A 27,744-nucleotide genomic window follows, 5' to 3' on the forward strand; every position below is an offset into this window, starting at 1 on the left:
GCATCATATTCTAGAGAAGGTACAGTGGACCAGAAAACAGAAAGCGGGAATAAGAATAACGAAGCATGCAAGTAGTGCCCCTGCATTTATATGTTGGAAGTAGCTGTGTACGTCACAAAAAAGAAAGGAAAGAAATCTGTTTTACTCGAAACAAAATTTTCCATGCTTCTGCTACAGGATCAAACGGTGATACACGTTATTCATTCGCAATAAATGTGTAAATCAGGGAAGAACAAACTGTACAACATTGACTAGAGATGAAAAATGTCGTTCTAAACTACGAGCCGGCAACTAATCTGCATTAGTAACTTGTTTGAGCTCTAAATAAAACTGGTTTGAACTGTAAGTAAAAACTTTCAGTCGCTACCCATTTGTCACCACAATCAACATATTTGCAAGTTTCGTGTTACTCCACACATGATCAGCATTCTGCAAAACGGAATCACCGTCACACTGTAACAACAACTTAGTCATCTTGCAAAGTTAAACTGACAGCCTGTAGCGGTTTTTAAAATAGTTTAGTCATATGGTTATTTGCTAAATTAGGGTCACATAATCGTGGGTGGAGTTGGAAAGTAAGGTTCATAAGTGGAAGTCGATTTAAGAATTACCAGACTCAAATTTAATAGCCAATGTGATATCGTACTTCCACGTTACTCTTTTAATTTTTTAAAAAAAAAACACTGAAAACTATAATGAAAACCTTAAACTAATTAAGTGTTACTTGATTGAGGTCTTTGTGAAGATTGAAAGAAGAACAAAATCACACATCATCTGCACAAGTCGCTTTTTCAAATTATAAGAGAAATAACCCAATGCATTCCGCATGCAAGATGCATAAAGAACCAGTTAAATGCAGCTGTTCAGTATCCTAACTCTGAAACATGAAAGTAACACCTCGCACAATCAGCCTAAGAGGGCTCTAATTTTAAGCTGCACAGTCAGTATGAGACAAAAGCCAGAAAGTGAATGATAAGAACTCAGCCCGAATTTCGTTAAAAGGATGATAGCATGCTTGTAGCCAATGTCACTAATCATCCTTGAACGCTGAGTCACATACAAATACTCATAACAATTTATTATGTTGGTACTAAGACACAAATGTCTCTTACTGTTGATGGTCGTAGACACCTTGTGTCTAGAAGGGAGGGCAATACACAGGATTAGGTGGGCAGAAATTCCGTTTTCATTGTACGAACTTTATCAGGTGTCAGGGAGACGAAAAAGATTGACGTCCATGCCGAATAAATAATTGTCTTAGCCTAAGCGGACTCTAGGGTCTGAGGTACCCTTGCCTCCGCTGTTTCAAAATCCGGCGAGCATGCTCTGGGAATCTCTCAAGACTGCCACCCATGTCTTGAACATGTTGTTCCGGAATCCGCTCCTTTGACGTGATAACATTACAGCCACTTCCCAAGAGTGTGTACTGCCTGCTTTTATTTATGAAATAAATTTAACTGAAATGACCCAGAATACTGAAGCGATATGCACCAGTGAAGTTGCAATACTTTTAAAAAGATGATATCCACAAGCGACTTACGCGTCTCAATGCTGCCACAAAGTGTTTACAGATGGATCGAAAATACCACGCACGTCTGTCTGAATTACATACCTGCCGGAGCTGTATTCTAAGATGTGATGGATGGGCGTGGCTGATGTTTCTTGCTACACATAGGAACGTCCGTACTAACAGCTGAGCCATTCGCTGACGAGCCGACCATACTACAGACTCCATACTATCAACATACGACACAGTTCATATTACAGGTAACATTGATGTTAATTCAGGGTCAAAGATAACTCATTTGCTGTATAGCCTTCTAACGCGGAGTATATGGAAGCAAGCAAGATTTATGGCCCAAATGAAATTTAGGACTTTTGATCTTTGTGTTTTTACTATTTTTATCAGGAATATCTGAAGCAAAACTATTCGGTGATAAAAATGAATCATTACATTATACAGAGAATGACATGTAAGAAATTTATTTAAAAAAAGCCGTTGAAAATTGAAGAAATACGAAAAAATACGCTACAGAAAACTGTATCATTACTGCTAAAAGCGTTAACTTTAGAACATATATCATTGAGGAACTCCAGTACAGAATGAAAGATGATCGGGGTGGTATGTATAAGCCTCTCAACAGCGACGACATCAGCGCAGAATGAAAGAAACGGCCTGAAAGAAAGCCTAGCAATTTCGATTCGATAATCTGGGTGTTTTACCTACATATCTCACTTATGATAGATGCCTATTGAAAATGGAACCTGCAAAGCTCAGCAACGATTTCTGTCCAGTATTATCCAAGAACAAATCATCTTTCTTCCTAGGACTGACTGAATGATTCTTGCAGTTCTTTGTGAATGAGATCACGTTATTAATTGCAGATTCTCTATTTAATTGATAGAATCCCGAGACGCTTAACCAATTGTCTTGAACAACGAAAAATGGCACAGTTGATCGTCGTGGTCTTCATTCTCTGGCTAAGAATGCTTTTTGTGGCTGCACAGGGTTTCCGTAAAATATGATGTCGTTGTGATGTACCGCTGGTGTGCGAAACTTAAGGACGAAAGTAACTTTGGCATGACATGTAACGGCAAAGTAAATGTTACGTGGCAGTTACACGTCATGCACTCGTGGAAATTTGGAAATGCTGCAGTACCGCTAACTGAAACAAATAAACAATCAGACGCACAGAGATTACGCTTTTATTCAAAGGCAAAAATTGCATTGAAGTCGCCGCAGCTTATGACATTCTCGTGGACAATCCTAAGGGCTGGAACTGGTTCTTAGTAAGTTGTGAGCAACGCATGTTCCAGTGCTGGCCACCCGGATAGCTTCCCACATAATAATACCTGGACCACTAAAGCGATCGCGTTGGACAATGGTGGAAGTACCATTATATGGCGAGATGTGGGAGCACGTAATGCAGCTAGGTACAATGTCGCCCATGATCGTTTTCGTGATCCAGGTGTTACGTTGTGGGGAGGCACAAGGTTTCATGGGCGTACTGACTACCAAATCCTTGAGCAAGGAATACCCAACGGTCAGCATTATTGCGACACAGTATTCATTCCTCATGAGCCTCTTTTCGGGGGTTTATTTGGTTCCGATGAAATTGGGCGATCGCGTGGAACAGCTCATGTGGAGGAACTCTTGGAACGAGATGATATTCAATGAATAGACTGGCCTGTCCCATTCCCCCCTCTCCTGCCCTCCTTCCCCCCCCCCCACCCCCCCAACTTAAATTCCAACGAGCATGTGTGGGATGAGTTGGGGAGGGAGTCGTACTGCACCGTGTCCACATGCACCAACGACCATTCTGTAGTTGTCGACTGAACTGTTGGAGGAATGGAACGACCTACCACAAACACGTCTTACCAACCCTGTGGCCAGCATGTGACCCCGGCGCAGAGCATGCATTATCGCCCGTGGTGATCACACAGTCTATTAAGAACCATGCGCCGCCTTTGGTGCTGTCCAGAATATCGTCATAAATCGCGGTGACTACAGTGTAATTATTGTCTTTGAATAAAAGTCATTTCTGTTCTTGTTGCGTACCTTCTTTACTGTAGCAGTTCTTCCCACGTATGGTCCAAGTTCCAACGTACTGTGTTACTTGGTTGTGACATATCATCCGAAAGTTACAATCGACCTAATGTTTTGCGTACCCGTGTGACTTAAGACCAATGGTTCAATGTCGGTGATTAACTTCTGGTGCTGAAATCATGAAATCTTCTGGGCTATAATAATGATTGCGAGTAAATATTGTAATAACTATAACGCGAACATTGGAAACCACCGCTCTTTCCCCATTCAATCTGGGACTTAACTGGTATGGCCTCACTGTTAAACACTTGAACTAACTGACAGCGCAACGCACAAGCAACAATGTAACAGCTACTAAATTGCTGTCGGGCCAACACATTCACCGTTGTTCCCATTATTATTATTTGGCAGTGGCCAGACACAAAGCATTTGCAACCTGAAGTCCTCTAATTTCCGTCATTTGAGAAGTAAGGAGCCCTGCAGTCAAGTGCTTTACGAACAGAAAGTACAGTGGACACATTTTAACTTGGTTTATTTCAAATGGGGGTGCAGCAAGTGGATGAATCAAGCGTCGCTATGGAGGGAGAGAAGCAATGACAGTTGTCTAACTGCCTCACTGTTTTAATAAAACACTTACAAAAACTAAATATAATTTATCTTTCATCATTTTAAAAACAACACTTTTCAATGAAACAATTTCGTTCGGAAGTTCAGTTAGGCATAAATTTTGGTGACTGTGAAGATAAGAGGGGATCTGATTACACTCGGGGATAATGGTATCAGAAAGATTGGGAACCACTGATATACACGGAAATTTTTATTACTTTTGCACCGGCTAATATCTCATTCCTACGCTCTGGGAGTTATTAGATACAATGTTCGACTGGACTGGCGTTGGATTTTCACAGCGTATAACTGGTCTGGCCAGTGAGTCGGAAACTGAACGATTTGGTGGCCGCTCTAGCACAGCGACGCCATGTCGCAACGCAGCTGCCTGTCGGGAGCAGAAAACCAGCCATCAGTTTATGAGCCTTGCCGCATTCTGCACCAGCGGGCAAAGCCGAGTAATCGACCTTAATAAGGACCTGTTCCCAGCTTCCAGCTGCACAGCATAGAACTCGATCACATTCCAAGTTTACCTCCAACTCTCCGTGCTTCATGGTATAAAACTGCTAGTTTAGTAGCCTTACGTTTACTTCTAATAACTTTTCTTACGTCTTGATAACACTTTTACGCTACTGGCCATAAAAATTGCTACACCAAGAAGAAATGCAGACGATAAACGGGTATTCATTGGACAAATATACTAGAACTGACATGTGATTACATTTTCACGCAATTTGGGTGCATAGATCCTGAGAAATCAGTACCCAGAACAACCACCTCTGGCCGTAATAACGGCCTTGATACGCCTGGGCATTGAGTCAGGGCTTGGATGGCTTGTACAGGTACAGTTGCCCATGCAGCTTTGAGCACAATACCACAGTTCATCAAGAGTCGTGACTGGCGTATTGGGAAGAGCCAGTTTCTCGGCCACCATTGACCAGACGTTTTCAGTTGTTGAGACACCTGGAGAATGTGCTGGCAAGGACAGCAGTCGAACATTTTCTGTATCCAGAAAGGCCCGTACAGGACCTGCAACATTATCATGCTGAAATGTAGGGTTTTTCAGGTATCGATTGAAGGGTAGAGCCACGGGTCGTAACACATCTGAAACGTAACATCCACTATTCAAAGTGCCGTCAATGCGAACAAGAGGTGACCGAGACATGTAACCAATGGCACCCCATACCATAACGCCGGGTGATATGCCAGTATGGCGATGACGAATACACGCTTCCAATGTGCGCTCACCGCGATGTCGCCAAACCATGCGACCATCATGATGCTCTAAACAGAACCTGCATTCATCAGAAAAAATGACGTTTTTCAATTCGTGCACCCAAGTTCGTCGTTGAGTACACCATCGCAGGTGCTCCTGCCTGTGATGCAGCGTCAAGGGTAACCGCAGTCAACGTCTCCGAGCTGATAGTCCATGCTGCTGCAAACGTCGTTGAACGGTTCGTACACATGGTTGTTGCCTTGTAAAAATCCCCATCTGTTGACTCAGGGATCGAGACGTGGCTGCATGATCCGTTACAGCCATTCGGATAAGATGCCTGTCATCTCGACTGCTAGTGATACGATGCCGTTGTGATCCAGCACGGTGTTCCGTATTACCCTCCTGAACCCACCGATTCCAATTCTGCTAACAGTTATTGGATCTCGACCAACGCGAGCAGCAGTGTCGCTACAATCCGAAGCATTTCTCCTCCTTCCACGAGGCATCACAACAACGTTTCACCAGGCAACGCCGGTCGACTGCTGTTTGTGTATCAGAAATCGTTTGGAAACTTTTCTCATGTCAGCATGTTGTAGGTGTCGCCACCGGCGCCAGTCTTGTGTGAATGCTCTGAAAAGCTAATCATTTGCATATCACAGGATCTTTTTCTTGTCGGTCAAATTTCGCGTTTGTAGCACGTCATCTTCGTGCTGTAGCAATTTTAGTGGCCAGTAGTGTATTTTTCCGACAACATAAGACACTTCCTCACTATGATGCGGTTCGCCTTAGCTCAAACTATCCCATTGTTAAAAAGGAAGAGGCTCGCTGTACTAAGCACGACCGCTGGTGTCGTACCGAAGAGGCTCCAAGTGCAGCTCGGTTGATTGGCTGCCGCCGGCCGTCCCATGTCACAGTGGCAGAGGACGCTCGTAGTACAGAGCTGCTGGAGCCGTGTCTCAGTGGGCGCACGCCATTGGATCCAGGAGTCCCAGCGCGACCGCCCTCGTTGTCTAACGCAAACTTGCAAGTCCGTTGCTGACTTTAAACTGCTGTGCTTTGGTATCCACATGTGATACCACACTTCCAAACTTTTATGAAACCTATTCCCTCTGACATTCACAACAAAATAATTAGAGGTCAAAAGCGTTATTCCTTGGTGCTCATACCTAGTAAATCTTCCGCATCATGCACGACTTTTTGTTACTTCTTTACTTCTAATTCTGTTCGCAACACATGTTTCAGACAGAATCCACATGTATCATTGAATGTACCTGCTAGATTATACCATTGTACGACACATAGCTTATCATGAGATTTGACATCATAAACATTTTAGATAGGCGAGAAACTAGCTTTTGCTTAAAATGGTGCACAGTAAAGTTTCAGCATCACGCATGACCTTTACATTTATTATTTCTCTACTACAAACCATATTGCCAACAAATTTTGCATATAGTATGTTTATACATCTCTTAATGCACCTGACAATTATATTATTGTAAAAACTAGCTGTTGCTTAAAATTGAGTGCCAATTTAAGTCATCCAGTATTTCATTATGATAGCCTATGCCGACTTCCAACAAACTTTAAGCTTAATCTTAAACACTCCCTGATCTTTTTTCGGTTGATTGGGTGATGTGGGAGGAGGGAACCAGACAGCGAGGTCATCGGTCCCTTTGGATTAGGAAAACATGGGGAAGGAAGCCAGCTGTGCCTCTTCAAGGGAACCGTCCAAGCATTTGCCTCAAGCGATTTAGGGAAATCACAGAAAATCTAAATCAGGAGGGCTGGGCGTGGATTTGAACTGCCTTTTATTATTATTATTATTTTTTTTGCTTACATGCAAATATCTAAAAGATTAACTCATTTTTAAAGTACTCATACGTTTTAAGTCACTTGATTCCCTAGAGAACCATGCGTTTGCTGGTTAATAGCAACAGGCGGCATAAAATGTGACACACATAAAATGAGTTCTAGGGAAGGCGAATGGAAGACTAGTTTTGTTGGAAATGCTCTGAGAAAATGAAATGCATCTGTAAATAGGTTGCATAAATTACGATGGTAGCCCAGTTACGAGGTTCTTAACAAGTCGCCATAGTCCATAAATATGTGTAACCGGGATGACTGAGGAAATTAAAAAAGAATCTTTGTCAGTTCTCGGTTAAATTAAGAGAGCCGGCATTAAGCGGGCCTGTTCCGCGACAGCCTTACCTCCATCATCATATCCACCAGGATCATGAGAATACGACGACAGATCTAGGACGCTTACAGAGCCATCATAACCTCGCTCAATACGGGGATGGCACAGGGCATCAAATGGTCCATGGTACGAAGTACCGTGCGAGATGCTTCGCACAGTTTGTTATGGAGTAGATACGCTGTTGTAGACGTCGTTTTTGGCTAATTGTAAAAATTAGTTTATACTCGGTTGATTTATTGTGGATAGAGATCTCCAATTGTAACTTACATTGGTGACTTATGTGGGTATAATTTGAAACAGTATGTGGACCATCCAAGTTTTCTCAGAGTAGGAATGGTTACTATTCAGGGATATGACAGAAACGGTCACTCGAAGCAAAGAAGTCTGGTAAACACAGGTGTTTTATTACCAATGTTTTTGGGCATAGTACTTCGGTTTCGCAGTATCCTACAAATGATATCTGCTGCCTTTGTTATCAACAATTGAGCCTACGTCGTCATTCCACTAACGGGGTGCAGGGCCCCAATATATGCTGTCCTGCGCGTATTTTCTGATTATCGACAACTTTGTTTGGGTTCGAAGATCTGCAAAAGAATATAACTTCTAAGAAAGAATATTTGAGAAATAATAAAAAAAGATTTGTACAAAAATATGTCCTTTTGCTCTGGTAAAAAACTTGACTGACAATCTTCGTATCAGATTTGATTCTTACTGCATTTATCGACAAGGAATGTTCTCAGATTGTGCTGCACTTTCAGTTAAATGTCTGTGTGCTCCCTAAGAAAGCTCATCTTTCACCACACGAACGTTAGGAACAGACAGAGGAGGCGTCAGAGTAGTCAAAAGACATGACAGGAAAGAACATGAAGAAGCGACAGCGAACAGAGTCCCAATGAATATTCATCACACGAAATGTCACGCACGCCGTGCCGACATGTGGGGGAAGCGGGTGTCGCTCACTTAGGGTCATCCTGCCCGTCACAGAACGTCGTTGCCATTTTGCCAGGCGGCCATTAGTTTGAGCAGAGAAAGCGGTTCGGTGCTGTAGCAAATGGAGCCGGCTGGTCTTTGCCACGGGCGACCGATGCGACATCGGTGTCAAGGAAAAGGAGAAAGGCCGTTTTCTCGAGGGGCTGCAGTGACGCGTCGTGATTCCGTCATAATGCGGTATTTGCAGCCACAGCTTCACTTACGATTGTGAGGCGCTTGAGCATTCAGAAGACGTAGAACAATTATCGAATCCAGGGATGATTAGAACCACGGATGATATCAGATGCAGTTTGCTGCAAGTAAGGAAAACTTCCTTTAACAACTGATGGCCAGTGGAAGCAAATACAAAATATGATGCCTCAGAAGTTAAAAGTAAATGGTGGATGTACTATTTAAAAAGAAGAGTGAAAATGGCTTTGGGCTCACTGATAAGATTAGTTTTCAAAACTGTAGCTATTCGATTCAGAAAAAAATTGTTTTTATTGATGACTAATTTTCAAAACTAAGCTTCCAATTTCTCTAAAAAAGTTGACAATCAGTGGGTATTTCCATTTCTAATAAGTAAACCACACAAAATCTTATGGTATCTCAGCGGTCAGTGGAAATATGAATGTTGATAATTAACTGTACACACATAAGAAACAAACAAAAAGATTACGGAACAGAGCGGAGAGGTAGTGTAGCTATTTATACCAATGAATGACTAAATCATTAAAAGAGTCCGCGATCATAATTTCTCCAGGCAATGTAATGATAAGTCTTGATACCTTTTCTGTTGTATAAATTTCGCAATTTTTCTTGTTTCGGCTTTAAACCAACAACAAAATTTTCCATATAAAAGGACACATATGAAAAGTAGCTATTCACACAGCTTTCGGGAATGCAACCGGATGACACTTTCGGCAACACCATAAAAGACCCCTGACTTTTCCGACTGGAAACTTTTCTTCAAGAGATTATTAGTTTACCTCTCAACACTAGAGGCCACCATTAAAAGATAAGGGAAATTAGAGCACGTACTGAGGCGATCAGATCGTCGTTTCTCCCTCACACGATCCGCGAGTGGAACAGACGGGGGGAAATATGAGTTTGGCGCGAATTATGCCCACCGCCACACACCGCTTGGTGGTTAGCGGAATATAGATGTAGATGTAGACACTTTTGTCGAGTAAGCACTGAGTCTACGTTATGCTGTATTAGATAGTAAACGGAAGAGGTTGCTCCTTTGCTTGTAGATTGGACATTATCTCAGACCATGGAAGTTTGTCAGCTTAGTTATCCCGTCTCGAAGTCACCTTTCACCAGAATGGATACAGTCCAAGACAAATCAGTCACGTGTTGCGCTATCGACAAATCGTGAATCGTCTTGTCGATCCATGACGAAGTTGAGACTGCAGCCGGTCAGATATTTAACAAAGAAAAATCAAAAGTTGTTTTATTTACACGATCAGTTTCGGCATCTTCTTAATGTTATCTTCAGGTAGCTATGCACCTCATATACGAGAGCTATTCGGAAAGTAAGGAACGATAGGATTCGAAATGGAAACCACAGAGAAAATCAAAGATGTTTTATTTGCAACAGTTATCTTCAACTTCCAGCTACTTATCTCTATAGTCGCCGATCCGACTTAGACGTTTGTCGTAGCTTTGTACCAACTCCCCAATACCTTCGTTATAGAAGACAGCCGCCAGTGCTTCCTGCAATTGTCTACGCTGGCCTACAGCTCGTTGTCTGTGCCGAAGTTCTGTCTTGATAGCCAGCGGTTCATGTGAACAGAGATCAAACTCAGAGGGAGACAATTATGGGCTGTATTGTGGGTAATCAAACATTTGCAATTGAAAACGATGCAGGAGCATCTTCATTGCCGCTGCAGAACGCGGTTGAGAATTGTCTTGAAGAAGAAAACACTAGACAGTTGTGTAATGTTGGCTGCATAGCTTCAGGTGAAATTTCTCACCAGGCCCTCGTACTTGGCGAGAGACACTATTGTTCTAGGTATCTTTGTACTCCCTGTGTGCTCAGAACTAAAAAGAACGACGTAACGCGATCGACGGGCATACTACTGCCCAACACACCTGAGCAAAACTTCATCGGATTTTTACTGTGGTTTCCATTTCGCGACCTATCGTTTCTTACTTTCCGAACAACCCTCGTATAAAGAACCAGATACATCGATATATGAATAACCGGAGTCATCAGCACCTCGATCCTGTAATTTTTTATGCTGTACGTACTATGAAAAGAACACTATGCTCTGTAAGATAACTGCTTCTACTGTCTTATCTGGCAGATTCTGATGCCGAAACATCTAAAATTGTTAAGTTCATACAAGAAGGAAAGCGATCGGGGGCAAATCATTACTTGATCTAGATACAGTTACAAGTACGGTGGTGGGCCAGGAACGTTCATAAACAAATGGATGGTAGTTGGGCGAGAAAGCTTTTTTTCTGGATTCCACGAGATAAACAAAGACCAAGGCGACAACATAATTAATACAAGTTAGATGACATTAGAAAGCGTACAGGAGCAACAGAGTACAAAATAGTGACACGACAAAATTCAGTTGTGTTCGAGGACTAATACTATAGAATTCCCTTTATGAGGCTGAGGAGACGTTATAAGTATGTACCTTCTGTGAAAGGACCTTTGCAGTTTCACGATAAAACCCAACCGCGACGCAATTGATTTCGTTACGTAACCAATGCAGTACCAGGACTGAGAGATACGTTAAGTGCCGCATGCATGCCCAACATTACACAAATGATTTGTGGAGGACAGACTTGGGAGATGATGGGAAGTGGATTTTTTTCTTTACCGTTTGGTAAACTTAGCTGTATATGTGTTGACTAGTGGCCTTTACGAATGCCAGCGGGAGTAGCAAAATCAGTTGGGAGCAATTTGATTACGTGTAAGGTCATTCGGTAGAAATCCTTCTGACATCCACAGGGGTATGTCGATGGCTCAACTGTAGTGTTAAACTTGCACACACCATTTAAATGACTGCAAAGCAAATAAAGTGAATGGAATAAGAACATTATCAAACTTCTTGTAGAGGGCTGGCAGAAGTCTGATTAGTGGGTGTGTCACGAATGTGGAACTAGAAGAGCGAGGTGAACTAGGTGTAGATCGAGTCCGCTTATAGGAATAGCCAGCGGGCGTGGTGCGGTACCCAGTGCGGGCGTGGCCTCCTGAGCTCAGCCAAACGCACGTGTTCTCTAACGGCGTCCACCTGCCTATCCTCCGGAGCGTGCGCTTTGTACCACACTCGGTTCGAAATGATTTCATTTACGGAGAGATTACAGAAAAACTTTAAAAGGTAGAAACAAACTTATCCTGTCACTGGATAGAGGAAGGTTCAAAGTTTTGACACAGCTGGGCTGCGCTGTTGTTTGTTTGCAGAAACATGGCAATTAAACCACAAGAGAAATCATTTTGTGAGTTGGACTTTGCGTGAAATCTGTCCATTGTTCACTTGCGACGTGCATTGCGCCGTCTATTCAGCAAGAAACCTTATCTGCACATGTAGATGTATGACTGACATACAAAATGTTTGGAAGTTGGTTGCATACAAAATGGGAAGAGCAATGGCCGCCCACGCACATCTGATGAAAATGCCGAGCTTATCTGAGCTGCGTTAACACGAAACCCTTGGAAGTCTGCAAGACTGGGAGGCGAGAAACTTCAACTTCCTCAAACAACGGTGTGGCGTGTTCTGAAACGGCGGCTGCATATGAAGCTTTACAAGTTGCAGTACTGCAACAATTGCGTCCCTGCGACCGTAAAAGAAGATACGAATTTTGCGTTTCGATTCTCTACGATATGGCAGAGGACACTTTTTCCGAACCACTCATATTTTCGGACGAATCGTCGTTCCATCTATCGGGTAAAATAAACATTAGACGCGCCCAAAACTGACTGTGTTTTGTGCCGTTTCTGTTTACAAAGTGTGTGGAAACTGTGACATGAGTTTCACACCTGAACATGCTGCAAAATTGGTTGTTTCCTCAACTTCACAAAGATTCCAACAATCCACCTCGTTTGCACGTTGGGGTGCAACCTTATCTTAACAGCACCGTCCCAAGACTTTGGATTAGAAGAGGTGGACATCAAGCTCTTCTTGTTCATTGCTTTGACCTCCGAGTTCATCAGACCTCACACCTTGCGATTTTGTTCTGAGGGGGTACCTACGGCAACTACTAATTAAGACACGAGAAATCGAATTGTTGAAGCTGTCGATTCAATAAAAAGAGACATACTGATTCGTGTGTGGAATGAAATTAACTACCGTTTGACGTTTCTTAAGTGTTCATGTTGAGTGTATAGAATGGTAACCGTGTGAACATAAAACTTTGAACCTTCCTCTATCCAGTGCCATACGCAATGTGTTTCTCTCTTTCATAGCTTGAAATCAGTTCTTTCTTTTTGAATTATCCTGTATTTGTGAGGCTACTACCATGCTACTACGTTGCTAGTATGACACTACTTCTAACTAAATAAACTACCAGGAAGGGAAGTAAAAAATCACAAATATTTGCAAAACGTGAATAAGCTTAACACAAATAAAAAACGTATGACACTGGAGGGAGTAAAAAGCGTACAATTGAAGGGCGATCGCAATGGATATGATTTATTGTTTCTCGCACAGTGGCACATTTCCTGTGAAATGTGAATCTGTCTCTTGATGAAGATGGCTGTGATGTTTGCTTGCAGTGTGTAATGCAAATACAGGTGAGGCGCTATGTTTAACATTGATTTAGATGACTATGAAATGACTGATAGGGCATGCGTAACGCATTGATGGAAAAGTACTGCAACCGACCTAGGTGTTAAAAGTGAGCAAAGAATTTGAAGAGCGGATAAACGGAATGGACAGCGTCTTGAAACGAGAATATAACATGGATACCAACAAAAGCGAAACAGGGATAACGGATATACTTGATTTAAATTAGGTGATAATGAGAGGTTAGGAAACGAGTCATTTAAGGCTGCAGATGAGTTTGGCGTTTGGGCAGAAAAGTGACTGAAATAGTGGATATAAGATGTAGAAAGCCAATGGCAGGAAAAGAGTTTCCGAAGAAGAGGAGTTAGTTAAAATCGAATGTAGATTTCAGTGTTACGAAGTCTCTCCCGAAGCTATTTGTGTGGAGTGTAGTCATGTATGAAAGTGGAACTGTTACAATAAACAGTAAAGACAACAAGAGAACAGAAGCGTTGAAATGTGGCGCTACAGGAGAATGCTGAAAATTAGACGGGTAGATCACGTAACTAATAAGGACCTACTCAGAATGACTGAGGAGATAAGAAATTTGTGGCAGAACTTGACTAAAAGAAGGGATCGGTTGATATAACACCTTCTAAGGCGCAAGGGATCACCAATTTAGGACTGAAGAAAAGTGTGGGGGCTAAGAATGGTAGAGTGAGTCCGAGATATGAATACAGTATGCAGATTCAGAAGGATGTGGGTTGCAATGGTTACTCGGGGATGAAGAGGTTTCCACAGAACAGAGTAGCATGGAGAGCGTATCAAAACAGTTGTTGGACTGAAGAGAACAACAACAACAACAACAACCAATTTCAACCAACGTCCTACACTACCTGCTTTAAAATTTCTCATCATCGCGTGCCGTTGCTGTTCTTATTCTCTACACTTTCAAGTTTTTTGAGATCCTTTGCTAAATGTTCAAGTAGCCTATTCCCTATTCTAGAAACTGTTATTCTGATCTTACCATGCACTGTTCCTTTCACATTATTTTTCTTTCAAATTGCCCTTAAGATTAAAACATTACGATTAGTTTTGTTACTTCATTGTTAATTTGCACTTTTTTTTTCGATGTGTCCTTTGTACCTCATTTTAGACTTATTACAATTAACTTTCGGGCTTACTTTTGAACTTTCTCTACGAAAGTCTTCCATTCGTTGTTGAAGTTTAACTAAATTTGAAGAGTGTAATGTTATCAGAAATTCTAATCGGTAATTCCTTCAAAGCCTATTTTAACTAATTTGCAAATATATCCACGCTGAGGTGATATCTATGTTGGACTCTTCGGTGAAATATACGTTGTGGCAATCTGAATCTGTGTATCTAACCAAGATTCGAACTGAAACACCTGTATTTAGTAGGGAGTGTGTTACCAATTGCACCGTCCGAGCATGCTTTTCTTAGGTTCCTTCCAATCTCCACATACACTTTGATGAGGCACAGTTGGACTGACGCTTGTTGGAGAAAAGGTACGGCGGAAGGACCATCGTAATAACAACAACATCTGGGATGCGCTCGTGTAACACAGTAGTACAACAAGACTGCAAACGTAGGATGATTTGGAGAGGGACCTGTTGTTTGTTCAGTTCTTCCGTAGGATCGCTAGGCATGTCTGGGCAAAACTATTGGTAGCACATTCCCGCGAAAGACAGGGATAAAGATGCGAATACCGATCTGCACAAAGAACTGACGTGTCGCATATTGTTCGTAATCATATCGTTGTTTGTAGGTAGTATTAATGATGATTGATTTCAGCTAAGGAGGGAAGAGAAGAGACTGTAACCGATAATTACTTTAGGTTCTACTTTCTGCTTTTTAAACGCAGGTCACTAAAAAGGTAGTGTTCGCATAAGATTTTTCTTTCACGTTATTTTCAAGTAATTGTATCATTTCTTTTCCCTGTTAGGGTACATCATCTCATCGGCGTCTCAGTCATCAGAGACAGAGCACAAGCGCGGAAGGAAAAAAGATGATGACGGAAAATGAGAGTGGCTTTTTGAAATTAAAAATCACTGCAATCGCCTTGATCCAGTTAGGGAAGCCACAGGAAACTAAACTCTGCACCGAAATATAAACCTCACTCCTTCAGAATGTGCGTCCAGTCTCTTAACCAATTCTTGGACAATCTCTGTCGTCTCAGATCTTCCCTCAGTGTTTTGTGAAGTATGACCATCCAACACTAATGTTGATGTTTGGTCAAATTGCTTGAAGTCCAAACTCTCTTTGTCGTCCAGTTTATTTGAAATATTAACTCAATTCGTTAAAAAAATTATTTTCGTCTGTTTAGCCTATACTGATATCAAATTGCGATTTGTCCGGGACAGCTGAAATTTAGTCAATGAATGTGATTGTAGTCAGTGGGTCGAAAAGCACCTGAACAGAAACGGAATGCACTTTCATGTTTTCCACACGCACGTAATGTTTGTCACAACCGCCAGATTAATTACAACGATAAGATTCTTGTCATGTAATTTCGTCTGATGCAACGGATACAGTGCCGCAATCACTTCCGTCTATGCTTGATAGTCATGCGTTTGTTTCTCTTTTCCAGACTATTTTGAAGTTAATTTCACGTACAGTGTGGTATACTTGGAAGATATCCTGAAATCGTAAGACCGGAGGCAGATATCGTGAACACGAATCCTCTGCTGCTTAGACGAAATGCTAATCTGTTAGCGCAAGACTGGTAGGAGCTGAACAAGTATTCGTGTTTGAACACTGGTTAACACCCGCGTCCTCAGCCAGACGTTACGTAGCGGTGTCCTTCAATGCAGAGGTATCCAGGTGTGAAATTTACGTCATCAACGATCGGAGGAGCGTCAGTGCTGTTGAATTCTCAGCTACACCAATACATACTGTTTTGGTGGAAGCTAGGCAATGGGAAACCACCTACACTATGACCTCGTCAACAACATTGTACGTTTCCTACACCATCCCTTAAACTTAAGTGAGCACTTGTGGGACACCTGACATTCTTTGAAGAACGTAAAGATTATAATCACATGCTTAATAGCATAGTGGTTCACCTTCCGTCTGCCCCCTGTAACTGAGTGGTGGTCAGAAGGCTGCTCGTCTTCTGTAATAAAAAACTGAGTAAAGGGGTCAACGATCAACTTGACGTCCACCCAGACCAAACGCAACAAACAATACCGAACAAAATGAGAAAAAAAGGTCAGTGCGACAGAATGTCAATCCTAAGGGCCCGGGTTCGAGTCCCGCCTTGGTCGGAGATTTTCTGGGTGTTGTGTTGTCCTAGTCATCATTTCATCCCCATCGACGCACAAGCCGCCGAAATGGGGTCAAATCGAGACTTGCACCCGGCGAACGGTCTACCCGACGGGAGGCCCTAGTCAAAGTGACATTCTTTTGGTTCACCTTCCGAGAGAAATACAGCCAAAATTCTGCATTGTATGGACTTTAGAAGTGTTTGTTAAGTTTCCGGAAGTATGTGGTACCAGATGTCTACGTGCAGGTCAAGGAATTCCAGAAAATTTCGGCACGGTGGTTTGTGTGCACAGAGCAGACGTGTGTCATCGGGGCAAATGAGGTGAAGCTGGTGGCCAACACATTAGTTCACTATGACGATTCTAAAGCCACTCCAATACGATTCTGGTATAGTGAGATGGCAAGTTATCCTGTCAGAAGGTGCCGTCGGGGAAGACAGCAAATATGAAAGGATACGCGTGAACCACAATAATGTTCGCGTAGTCCACAACTGTCAAGGTGCCTTCGATTGCTGTTACAAGTCCCATGAAAGCACAGGTGAATGTCCCCCTCAGCACTATACCCCTACCAGACGGCTTCCGTGGCATGCCGTATGTTTTCACCAGCATTTCGTCTGGATGACGGTGTATCCGGACACTGCCATCGTTCGGAAATAACAAGAAAAATGCACATCCATACAGGCGATACCCTACCATTGATCCACAGTCCAACCACGACGATCCTGTAGCCACTGAAATTGTAAGTGGATATGTCTGGGTTCAACTTGGGAGACATCGACTGGTTCGGAGACCCATGTCAAACATCGGGCTCTGAAACACCTATGCCTGCACCAGCATTGTACTGTGACGTCATATCTGCCACAGATCACCGCCTGTCCTTTACAGAGAAGGCAAGATTCCGACGTCTGCATTAGGTGACGAGTAAAGGACGCCCCCCCCCCCCCCCACACACACACACACACACAAAAATGGTTCACATGGCTCTGAGCACTATGGGACTTAACATCTATGGTCATCAGTCCCCTAGAACTTAGAACTACTTAAACCTAACTAACCGAAGGACGTCACACTCCGCCCAGTCATCACGAGGCAGAGAAAATCCCTGACCCCGCAGGGAATCGAACCCAGGAACCCGGGCGCGGGAAGCGAGAACGCTACCAAACGACCACGAGCTGCCGACAGTAAAGGACATCCGTCACCTTGTTGACTACTCTTGGTTCCACCATACTTCAACGGCAATCCATACATATTCACGACAGTAGCACACCAACGGCCGAAATGCTCGTTCCCAGGCGCCGTGTCATAACAGTCTGCCCTTTGTCTTGTGGATTTCTTCATTTGCGTCCCGTATCGTCGCCAGAGTGATAATCCATTCGTGCCTGCTCTGCATATACACTTTCCTTCAAACGTCAGGTGACCAAAATGCCATACGCTGGCACACAATCTTGCGCTGGCCAGTGGTTATAAAGATACGAAATGGATTCACATTTCGCGAATCCGGACTGATGCCGGCTGTTTGCGACATATGAAGATTTGTGTCATACTGGGGCTCCAAGTTGGATTTATCGCTTGCCGAGAGCGGACACATTAACCACTTTGACTACCCGAGCACGCCTTCAAGACCGATATAAACTTCCATATGTCAAGGAGTCCACAGTCCTTACATTCGCACATTTTGTGATTTCCTCACAGGGACGTCAATCAAGATTCGCGAACTGCGAATTCGTTTCACAATAATTACAACAGGTGTAATCGTCAGAACAGATTCTATTCCTTCAGAAATGTTGCAGGTTTGATGAACATTGTAGTATGAAAATACAGACATTGTATAAACTCAGACGTTGTAATCATCAATAGTGGTCATAAAGTCCTTTGCTCATCAGAGTAGATAGAGTCGAGAACGTAATCATTACTAACATAGGTGGAAATGTGCTGCATACATAGCCTTGCAACTAACCATAGACGTGAATCGACCATCCATCTACAAAGAATGGGACACTTGAAAATTTACAGTGGTTTTCGATGTTATACAAATCGAATAACTTGGTTTGCATTCGTGTTAATCTTCTTTGGAGCTGATAACACTGAAAAGATGCTCTGAAAACGCCAACCCATAACGTGCAAATACTAACAGCAAAGTTCTGCGGACGACGACAAACGTGTCAAGGCCGTGGCGGAACCCGATGGTCGGTGAATGTCCGGGTCGCCAGCGGCGTGAATGCCAGGTCGCAGACGTACAGCTGACGTTGAACCACAACCAACAGTTTCAGGAGCAACGAGTAGACCAGCAGCGATGAACACAGCTACACTGTGATGGTTGTCATTCTCGTTTATGTAACAGCTGTGACACAGTCATTAATCGAAAAAGTGCGCGTCACAACACAAAAACCACGAATGCGGACAGAGAAAAATTGCAATATACTTCCGAAATATCCTTCTTTTCATTCCCAAAATAGGCAGATCGAACCGTTGTAGAATGCTCAGTTCTTGCCAATGAATCGAACTGGCAGTGGAGAAACCGAATTCCCGTTGGGCAGATTTAGGATGAATAACGGTGAAGTGTTGATGGTGAGATAAGGATGGATAGTTCGGCGCGGAGGGAATTTCGTCCCACCGAGCGTTTCTAGGACTTGGTGGCAGGCAGTGGCATGTAGCCACTTGATTAGTCTGCTATGTGCAAACGTCTACAATCAATGTTATTAAGCTGATGCATTTTATTTACTTTGTCTCTGCGCTTCCAAGATGATTTCTTGTCTTGCTTTTGGTGTCTCACTGTACTACGCTGGGTAGGAAACAATGATAACTAACTATACTAGCGTGTACGTAGTTATGTCCAGATCACGTACTCAAAATTTATGTTTATCCGGCGAAACGTTTTCCTTCACATCCCCGATCGGTTAGTATGATTCGAGTAGTGTACGCCATGAGAATAGGTCATTTTTGTTTTTCTTTTAGTATTTGATGCCTATATTTACGCAGAATCCAGAATTTAATGGCAGCTCGAAAATATCTGAAGAGAACCGTTCGAGATATTTTAATACAGAAAATTTTGTTTCGGGCTGAGGCAGAGAAGCAAAACATACCGAAAACTAGATCCGAACCGTTGGAGATATTTTAAAACAGAAAATTTTGTTTCGGGCTGAGGCAGAGAAGCAAAACATACCGAAAACTAGATCCTGTATGAGGATTTATAATTTAACTATCAGATTTCTCATTGGTCACTCATCGAAAATAGGAATATCACGAAAAGAATAGATAAAACACAAGAAAAATTGGGAAGCATAGCTAATGCCACTAGCACGGAAAGAAACTGTTAAGCTCGTATATGATCTTACGTATTGGCGTTATTACACAGCTTTGACAAGAGGAAGGTTGACTGGAATACATTTTTACGTAATATTGGTGAGGAGGCACCCTACTTTAAGCAAAAACAAACGACAACCTGCTGGCCATTAAAATTGCTACACAAAGAAGAAATGCAGATGATATTCATTGGACAAATACATTACACTAGATCTGACATGTGATTACATTTTCACGCAGTTTGGGTGCGTAGAACCTGAGAAATCAGTACCCAGAACATCTACCACTGGCCGACATAACGACCTTGATACGCCTGGGAATTAAGTCAAACAGAGCTTGGATGCCGTGTACAGGCCCAGCTGCCCATGCAGCTTCAACACGATACCACAGTTCATCAATCGTAGTGACTGCATATTGTGAATAGCAAGTTGCTCGGCCACCATTGACCAGACGTATTCAGTTGGTGAGAGATCTAGAGAATGTGCTGGCCAGGGCAGCAGTCGAACATTTTCTGTATCCGGAAAGTCCCGTACAGGACCTGCAACATGCGGTCGTGCATTTTCCTGCTGAAATGTAGGGTTCCGCAGGGATCGAATGAAGGGTAGAGCCACGGGTCGTAACACATCTGAAATGTAACGCCCACTGTCCAAAGTGTCGTCAATGCGAACAAGAGGTGACCGAGACGTGTAACCAATGGCACCCCGTACCATCACGCCGGGTGATACGCCAGTATGGCGATGACGAATACACGCTTCCAATGTGCGTTCACCGCGATGTCGCCAAACACGGATGCGACCATCATGATGCTGTAAACAAAACCTGGATTCATCCGAAAAAATTACGTTTTGCCATTCGTGCACCTAGGTTCGTCGTTGAGTACACCATCGCAGGCGCTCCTGTCTGTGATGCAGCGTCAAGGGTAACCGCAGCCATGGCCCCCAGCTGATAGTCCATGCTGCTGCAAATGTCGTCGAACTGTTCGTGGAGATGGTTGTTGTCTTTCAAACGTCCCCATCTGTTGTCTCAGGGATCGAGACGTGGTTGCACGACCCGTTACATGTTGACAAGATGCCTCTCATCTCTACTGCTAGTGATACGAGACCGTTGTGATCCAGCACGGTGTTCCGTATTACCCTCCTGAACCCACCGATTCCATATTCTTCTAACAGTCACTGGATCTCGACCAACGTGAACAGCAATGTCGCGATACGATAAACCGCAATCGCGATAGGGTGCAATCCGACCTTTATGAAAGTCGGAAAGGTGATGGTACGCATTTATCCTCCTTACACGAGGCATCACAAGAACGTTTCACCGGGCAACATCGGTCAACTGCTGTTTGTGTATGAGAAATCGGTTGGAAACTTTCCTCATGTCAGCACGTTGTAGGTGTCGCCACCGGCGCCAACCTTGTGTGAATGCTCTGAAAAGCATCATTTTCATATCACAGCATCTTCTTCCTGTCGGTTAAATTTCGCGTTTGTAGCACGTCATCTTCGTGGTGTAGCAATTTTAAAGGCCAGTAGTGTATCTACAGTTGGTGCATCGTGCTGTTGTGGTTATAATCATAACGATCAGACTTCCAATCCAGCTTTACCGCCAACAAATATACGAAAGTAGTGATGTGAAATCATACTACGAAGACTAGGACGTGCGTGAACGATTTTTTAATTCATTGTGCGTCATGTATATGCGTAGATAGAAATTTCTGCGTATAGTAAACATGAAGCGAAATAAAAGAATAAAGAGAAAGAAGTGCAGCTAGACCTACATATACAAACACATACTCCGCAAGCCACCGTATGGTGCACGGCGGAAGTTAACACGTACCACTACCAGTCGATTCCTCTCCCGTAAAATTCGCAGATGGAGCGAGGAACAAAACTACTTTCTGTATGCGTCCTTGCGAGTCCTAATTTCTTTTCTCTTCACAGCTCTTACGCGCAATGTTCCTTGACAGCCGTGGAATCGTTCTGCAGTCAGCTGTAAATGCCTTCTATTTAATATTTCTCAATATTGTTTCGTGAAAAAAGTCTTCCCTGCAGAAATTCCCATTTGGGTTCACGAAGCGTCTCTGTAACACCATAGTGTTGATCGAATCTACCGATAACAAAATGAGGCTGGCCGCCTCTGAATTGTTTCGATGCGTTCCTCTGATCCTACTTGATGGGGACCCCAAACACTAGAACAGTACTCGCACAAGCGCTCTATACGCGATTTGCAGATTATCAATATTTTCCTAAAACTCTGCCATCCACTCGCCTTCCACACTAATAGCCTTACGTGAACGTTACATTCATATCACTTTGCAACTTTGGGTCTAGGTACTTAATCGGTGTGACGTTGTCAAGCAGCACATCAATAATACTGCATTCGAACATTATAGGCTTGTTCTTCCACTTATCTGCATTAACTTACTTTTTCCTACATTTAGAACAAGCTGCCATTCATTACACCAAGCAGAAATTCTGTCGAAGTCATCCTGTATACTCATCCTGCTACAGTTACTCAGAGACAATTATTACTCAAAGAGAAAAACGGAAGAAAGGTAAATGGAAATGTTTCTTCATCTAATTCGTTAGTACAATTTTCTGTTTTATGTTTTCACTAATGTTGTGTATCAGTAATGCTTATGGATTCTTCTGTAGAATGTTTAAATGTTATTTGTTAAGTTATTAGCATATCGGGTGGCCAAGTCATGCACTTATTAAAAGAAAATTTCGTGTTCCACCTTGGCTGTCTTACGATCACAGCCATTTATTTCTCACGATCAGCTGATTTCGAGGATGTAACATTTTTAGATTCTTTCTTAAGCCTCCTAACGCTACACAGTGAGCCAGTGCGGGTGTGTGCAATGTACGGCTGTATATGTTCTGATGAAAATGCCACATCGCCGAAGTGTATGAAAAATTTCCTTTGCGTGATGATATATTATGACGGTCGGAACTGATAAGAAGTTTAGTGCTTTTCACACCATCTCATGGTAGAACAAGTTGATTTTCGATAGGTATCTGCAAGCTCCCCGGCTCTGCCTACAGAACATACTTCACAGCAGATACACACTATAGCAATGCTGAAGTATGGATATGAGAAATCACAATCACCGATGTATCATCTGACGGCTTTCTTGGTTTCCAGTATGAGATTACAATTCTTTTAAATAATATCCTGAATATTTATGTTTAGTACTCGTGATTTAAGTGACCTCCTCCTTCTTTACAGGAACAACGCATGGCAATAACCGTCTGCTGACGAAGACAGAATCGGAACAGCGGTCTTTAAAGGTAAGTGAACCCAGTGTTGTCGTATTATCGAGTCGTACTCAGGAAGTTCGTGAACAGCATCGTCACCTTATTAAAAATATGACTCTCTAGACTGAGCACTACAGACGTTTCCCCGTACGCTGCAAGAGCTTAATTTATGGTCATAAAAAGATACGGGGCATTTATTAGGCGTGCTTCAAGCGCAGCGTGAGTTGAATGTTCTGCAAGGGGCACGTAAAGTACAAAATGAAGGGCCCTTAGAGTTACAGAAGACGGAGCGTGTGGCAGACGTCTACAAGGGAAAAGGGGACTGTCGCTTGGACATTGTAAGAAGTTCAGAAAGAGCTAATTACGCAACAGCAAGGAAATACAGGAAGCTCCCGGAGTAAAAGTAAAAATATTAAGAGATTGTAGTAGAGACTACTTTAACATAATGTATGTCCAATTTTTGTTTATTACGGAGATAAAGCTGTTAGAATTTAAACTAAAGAAATACTCACAGAATATCTTAAGGAAAGGCAAATATTCAGAGTTCATTTACATAAAGCCTGCCTACGACTTAACAGCGCTCTTTCAAGATTGAGTCGGTCTTGCCGTCCTGCAATGAGGACAGCTTTAGTCATTATTTCAAAGGTCAGTCATCCTGTTTTCAATTTCTTTACGGACAGCCTCCTTTCGGCCGACCCGCACGCAAAAGTCGATACTAATTTCTCCCCCAACATATTCCTCATTGTGTGGCTGGTTCCGTAGCTTTAGTACAGATTTGATATCCTTGAAGTCAGATAAACGCGCCAAATGCGCTTTTAATCATTTTCACTGCAACTTAAAAGAAAAATAAATATGCGCTGAAGCGTTTACCCGACAAATCCAAACCATTGTGGCCAAAAAACGTAACGTGACTATTTTCGGCGATGAGTGTTACGGGAATGTTAGGTTTAGGTAATGCCTGACAACTAGAATGTGCAGAGGCCCCATCACACTGAAAGGACATCCTTAAGGCTGAAGAAGACTCTACCTATGACGCTGAATTCTTGTTTTCAAGGAGGTCGAGATGAGGGGCGCTATAAGACGATGCGATAACAGAAGAGTTCCAATTAAAAAATGGTCTGTCATAGTTAAGAAATGTATTTATGTACAATCAAATAAAACTTATCAACTTGGACTTCTAAATGAAACTTACATTCCATGAGTAAACCATCACAACTGATGAACCAACAGGTGAAATGGAAACATATCTTTTCAACTAGCTCTCTTTATAATCAGTAAAAAACTGGACATACAAGGAAATTTTTATTCGCATTAGTCCGTATTACCAACTTCACATCCTGTGTATTATCTCACTTTTCTGTCAATGAATTCGTCATTAGAAAGATCTGCATTTTGTTGAACAGTAATCTTTTTGCTGATGTGTATTCGCAAGTCTTTCACAAACTCGATCAACTATTTGCTTTTCGTGACTACAGATAACTTTCAGTAAGGATCACTCGGGAGATATGCGATAATATTTACACGTAGAGAGGTGGAAAATTGTATTTTTCCCAAGAAGCTGGTCGTAATAATCTGTAAACATAATATGGAAGTCAGAAGGAAGTCATTGACAAATCACAAGTCTGTTTCTATTTTGACCCGATTTCGTAGGAATCGTTTCTGTAATTTATTGACGATTGCCTAAAACAGGTACTTCTAAATCTCTTTCCTGAAAAAGTTAATCATAGGTGTTGGCAAAGCAGTAATTCCTTCGTGGAAAGTGTGAGGAATCCGTTAAACCTCGGTTACACGATAAGTCAGTCCAATCTAAAAGCTGTAAATTCAACTAAATACCTAGGTATTACAGTAACGAACAACTGAAATTGGTGGGAACACATAGAAAATATTGTTGAGAAGGCTAATCAAAGACTGCGTCTTATTGGCAGGACACTTAGAAAATGTAACAGATCTACTAAGGAGACTGCGTACACTACGCTTGTCCGTCCTCTTTTAGAATACTACTGTGCGGTGTGGGATCCTCACCAAATAAGACTGACAGAGTACATCTAAAAAGTTCAAAAAGGGCAGCTCGTTTTGTATTATCGCGAAATATGGGAAATTGTGTCACAGAAATGATACAGGATTGCGGCTGGACATCATTAAAAGAAGGAGTTTTTCGTTGCGTCGGAATCTTCTCAGGAAATTCCAACCACCAACTTTCTCCTCCGAATGCGAAAATATTTTGTTGACATCGACCTATAGGGAGAAACGATCACCACGATAAAATAAGGTAATTCAGAGCTGGTACGGAAAGATATAGGTGTTCGTTCTTTCCGCGCGCTATACAAGACTAGAATAACAGAGAATTGTGGAACTGGTTCGATGAACCATCTCCCAAGCACTTAAATGTGGTTTGCAGAGTATCCACGTAGATGTAGATGTATATCATGAAAAAACTTAAAATCTGGCTGTATGGACGATGATTTTTGGATTTCCACCGTTTCGAATACGAGTTCAGCATCTTATCGCTGTCTAAGGGTTTGCGACGCTGTGTCATGAATGATAGAAATGGATACATTACTGTGGTTATTAGAGAAAAAGAAGTCCTTCAGCAGGTAAAATAACTGCCGGAAATTCTCATTTCGTAATGTTTTTGAATGTCTAGTGAAACAAGAAACGATTATAACTCATGGTTCGTCTCCTTCCTGTATAAATAAACGAATTCGAAAATTGTAATCAGAACAAAAACCTTAGGACAGCTTGATGGTAATTTATTGAACCTATTTTCCACATTTTCTTAACTTCCGACTATTTTCCCTCTGCAAATTTTAGGAAATTGATGTTTAAAATGTGTTTTCGCTGAATAAAGAGGCCATAGACGAAAAATGTTTCAGAGTTGCAGAAATGCCATCTCTTAAAAAATAGAGGGGAAACACTGAAAAAAGTCTGCTAAACTGAAAGGCGTCAGTATTGATAAAGAATAACTCATCAAGAGAAATGAAGTATTTTATAATAAACTCAGTTTTAGTGTGGTCTGTTTACAATCCATCACTATTAAATCATGTTCAGCGTGGGCGATCGTTGACTCTCCCTCAACCCATCGCTCCAGCCGATCTGCTGTTAGCGTCGTGTTCACGACTTGACCTGAATGGACCGAGCAGCGGGCATGGGATGAAATTGATGTAAGGCGGCATCTGTGGCACGGTCGAGTATTGCTGGAGCAGCATTACGGATTCTTCGTGAGCAGCTACGTCGTGAAGCAGGTAACGGCACTGCGCAACAAAACACGCCTGACGTGGTGGGTTAAAGACCCACACCGACGATCGCTGTTGGCCAGGGGCGCTCCTCCTTTCCAAATTGGCTCTTCACCAATTTCAGCTGCCTTCCTATGTTGTCGTAGTGCCTCTCCACTGAATCATAACCAAAGAGCTCGAGTAGGGAACCTGTTTCCTCCTGACGGAGCGTAGTATCTCAGCGAATGAGGTATCAGGACAAACTGGCCTTACCTGGTCAGTTGACTAACCAGAGCGATGTAACCATCCAACATAGCACAGGACGTTTGTGACAACTGCACAACAGTCTGAAATCTGAAGCTTGATGGATGAGTAAGCACAAAATTATACAGGAGACTAGAAGGGTTAAGGGAAGAGATGCCTGAGGGCATCATTACCTAGTCTTCGATTAACATCAGTGCAAATTACACTTTCTGATACATATATCTCAGAACATCTGTAACTTATCAGCTGCTGTGTTTTAAGTGTCAAGGTGACTTTTGAATTTATATTAATGATATCGTTGTCTATGTAGATTTTGAAGGCTACTGTGTATTTTGATAGTTTGATAATTTTATTTATTTTCTTCTTCCATTTTTCTCATGCGTTTGTCAATATATACCGATATTTCTGAAACTTTAACACGGCGAATGACTATTTTATGTATCCTCTGTCGTTCCTTATAACTAGTTTGGACAAGAAGAGAATAGAAGCTTTCGAAATGTGGTGCTACAGAAGAATACTGAAGATAAGGTGGATAGATCACGTAACTAATGAGGAGGTATTGAATAGGATTGGGAAGAAGAGAAGTTTGTGGCACAACTTGACTAGAAGAAGGGATCGGTTGGTAGGACATGTTTTGAGGCATCAAGGGATCACAAATTTAGCATTGGAGGGCAGCGTGGAGGGTAAAAATCGTAGAGGGAGACCGAGAGATGAGTACACTACGCAGATTCAGAAGGATGTAGGTTGCAGTAGGTACTGGGAGATGAAGCAGCTTGCATAGGATAGAGTAGCATGGAGAACTGCATCAAACCAGTCTCAGGACTGATGACAACAACAACAACTGTCGTTCCTTAGTCGCGAAATCTGAACAATGGTCTATTCTCTATTTGCGATTAAAAAGGTTATTTGTTTGGTTGTCAGACCCGTTTCGCTTCTTTTGTTATAGAAGCATCTTCAGTGGTGATGTAGTGAGGTAGTTTAAACATAAGTGCCGTAATGGAATACTCCTTCGCTGATATATACAGTCTAGGATATCAACCAGAGATGGCAGCCTTGCCAGCAGAGGTACGAATATCTCCGTCAAAAGCGCTGCACTTGCACGCACTACACTACTGGCCATTAAAATTGCTACAACAAGAAGAAATTCAGATGATAAACGGGTATTCATTGG

General features: G+C 42.4%; 1 protein-coding gene across 1 annotated transcript in view; it reads left to right on the forward strand.

The window, feature by feature from the left end:
* LOC126284756 (glucose dehydrogenase [FAD, quinone]) overlaps nucleotides 1–27,744 on the forward strand; it is a 481,160-nt gene that overhangs the window by 182,961 nt on the left and 270,455 nt on the right. The window contains exon 3 of the mRNA XM_049983901.1: nucleotides 23,069–23,130. The gene's annotated coding sequence lies outside the window, so the exon portion shown is untranslated. The remainder of the gene's footprint in view (nucleotides 1–23,068; nucleotides 23,131–27,744) is intronic.

This window comes from Schistocerca gregaria, chromosome 8 (assembly GCF_023897955.1).
Source record: "Schistocerca gregaria isolate iqSchGreg1 chromosome 8, iqSchGreg1.2, whole genome shotgun sequence".
Classification (NCBI taxonomy): Eukaryota; Metazoa; Arthropoda; class Insecta; order Orthoptera; family Acrididae; genus Schistocerca; species Schistocerca gregaria.